General features: G+C 40.9%; 1 non-coding gene and 1 pseudogene across 1 annotated transcript; both read right to left on the minus strand.

Moving 5' to 3' along the window:
• Positions 1 to 167: 167 nt before the first annotated feature.
• LOC115029362 lies at positions 168 to 274 on the minus strand. Its single transcript, XR_003834913.1, has one exon. It is a non-coding gene; the product is annotated as a U6 spliceosomal RNA (small nuclear RNA).
• A 2,205-nt stretch (positions 275 to 2,479) lies between these two features.
• Positions 2,480 to 2,600, minus strand: LOC115029345 (annotated as a pseudogene).
• Between the last annotated feature and the right edge of the window lie 61 nt (positions 2,601 to 2,661).

Genomic DNA, 2,661 nt, shown 5'->3' on the forward strand with positions numbered 1-2,661 from the left:
TTCTTGAGTTTCATGTGTTTTGCAAATTGTAACTTATATCTTGGGTATTCTAAGTTTCTGGGCTAATATCCATTTATCAGTGAGTACATATCATTTGAGTTCTTTTGTGATTGGGTTACCTCACTCAGGATAATGCCCTCCAGGTCCAACCATTTGCCCAGGAATTTAAAAATATGGAACGCTTCACGAATTTGCGTGTCATCCTTGCGCAGGGGCCATGTTAATCTTCTCTGTATCGTTCCAATTTTAGTATATGTGCTGCCGAAGTGAGCACCTTGATTGTTTTTCAACAGCCCTGGCTGTTTTACACTTTTTCTAAGCTGACCTTGCCTAGGCTGGCCTTGAATTCAGAGATCCTCCAGCCTCAGCCTCTGGAGTGCTGGGATTAAAGACGAGCACCACCTGTTTCTGTTACAAGCTGGTGCTTTAAGCAAAGACACAAAGATTGACATAAACATATTCTGGCTGAACAACGAGACAGCTATTAGGAAGAGAAGAAAATAATTTCCATTGAAAATGCTCGAAAGAGCATGAACTAGGGGCTTTGAAGAGGAGAGTTGGGAACACATGGAAGGTGAGCTGAGGTATTGGTTTCACCTTTCCTAAGTTTGCCCTTTGTGAATTAGTGTGGTAAATAGGAACTTATGGCATAGGGTCCTGCCCCAGCAGGGTGTTCAAATGGCCTGATGTGTTTTGGGAAGAGTTTTGTTCCTGTGGTCCTCAGTTTTCTCATTCCCTTCTTTTTTTTCTGGTTTTTCGAGACAGGGTTTCTCTGTGTAGCTCTGGCTGTCCTGGAACTCACTTTGTAGACCAGGCTGGCCCTGAACTCAGAAATCTGCCTGCCTCTGCCTCCCAAGTGCTGGGATTAAAGGCATGCACCACCGCGCCAGGCTAGTTTTCTCTTTCATTAAGAGAGCGGTAAATTGTCTGTATGGCTTCTTTTTGTGAATCTCCTCATGTTTGCTTTTGGAAGGATAACAAAAAAAATGTGTTAAACACTGCAGTGTACTCATATAGATAAAATAAAATAAATAAATCTTTTTAAAGTATATTTCATATTTTTCTTTGAATATAATCTTGTCTAGTGAGTGTTGCTTTTTGTGTGTTTTTTCTCTTCTTCTGTCCTTCCTTCAATCCATACATACTTCCTTACCTTGTTCTCCTCCCCTCCTCTTCTTCCTCCTCCTCCTTGTCCTCTTCCTCCTCTTCATCTTTTCTGAGACACAGCCTCCCTGGCTTGGAAGTCTTACCTCAGCTTCTGAATGTTGGACCCACAGCCACGTGCCACCATGCCTGCCACAAACACCAGAGTTGTTTATGTGTTTCTAAATTCTGCAAGTGTGTGTATTGAAGGACTCTGTTGAGCAAAATGTCTGAAAGAAATAATATACACTTTGTGCTTTTTAATTTTGTTTTCCTTCCTTCCTTCCTTCCTTCCTTCCTTCCTTCCTTCCTTCCTTCCTTCCTTCCTTCCTTCCTTCTTGTTTTCTTTCTTCTGTCTCAGAATAGCTCACCCTGGTCTCATGATCTCTCTGCAGCAAATGAAGACCTTGACCTGCCATCACTTTCCATGTGCTAGGATCTCAGGCTTCAGCCACCGTACCTGGTTTGATGTGATCAGGGCCCAATTGCAGGGCCTAACACATACTAGGAAGGTACTCTTAACAACTGAACTGCACACCAATCCTTTATCTTGTTTATAATAATAAAAATGTTTCATATTTTTGGCTTCCCCTTTATGTGGAAATAACTCCAAAATTTGGAATAAAAGCCATCTGATACTAAGACAAGAGTCTTGATTTTCTTGGATAATGTTTGTTGGTTCTGAGAGTTGGCAAGCTTTTTGACGCAGACGTCTTGTAGGCCTCACGCTGTATTGCTAAGCACCTTGTGTGGTATTTGCCTTAGACGTGCTTGGTTACTGATCAGGTCTAGATTTTTTCCCTGTAAAAATATGCACTATGTTCTTTTTGTTTGTTTGTTTTGTTGTTTTTCTAGACAGGGTTTCTCTGGGTAGCTCTGGATGTCCTGTATCTTGTTCTGTAGGCCAGGCTGCCCTCGAACTCAGAGATCTGTCTCCTAAATTCTGGGGTTAAAGGCAGGCACCATTGCCAGCCAGCTGTGCGTTATCTTCTCTGGTGTAGTGGTTGGAGATTGCTATGGATCACAATTGTTTGAGCTGCATCTTCTACTGTTATGCCTTATTGGAAATATTTTCTTTCAGGTTTATATTCACATTTGGGCACGAGTAGTGTTGTTTATCTTGTGAACCAGGGGAACTTCTCCACATGACACTGGGAAGGGGACAGCCAATGACGTGCTGCTAAACTAACTACAGGGACGGAAGAGAAAAAGTGGACCTTGTAGTTAAGAACTGATAAGTAAGCAATGTGCAAGGGTTGATCATTTAGTGAACAATGGGTACAGGGAATTGCTGGGATAATTTAATACATGGTTGTTGTTGTTGTTTTATTTTATTTTATTTTTCCTAACTCCAAAAATCCATTTAATATATTGTCCTCGGATAGAGGATGTGTCAGATATTAAACTGATAAGAACAGATACTATACTTGGTCTTAGCCAAAAGGCCCAGAAGAGATGATTTAGTTTATTTTTTTTTATTTTTATTTTTTTTTTTGAGACAGGGTTTCTCTGTATAGC

The sequence above is a fragment of the Mus caroli genome, chromosome 14 (assembly GCF_900094665.2).
Source record: "Mus caroli chromosome 14, CAROLI_EIJ_v1.1, whole genome shotgun sequence".
NCBI lineage: Eukaryota > Metazoa > Chordata > Mammalia > Rodentia > Muridae > Mus > Mus caroli.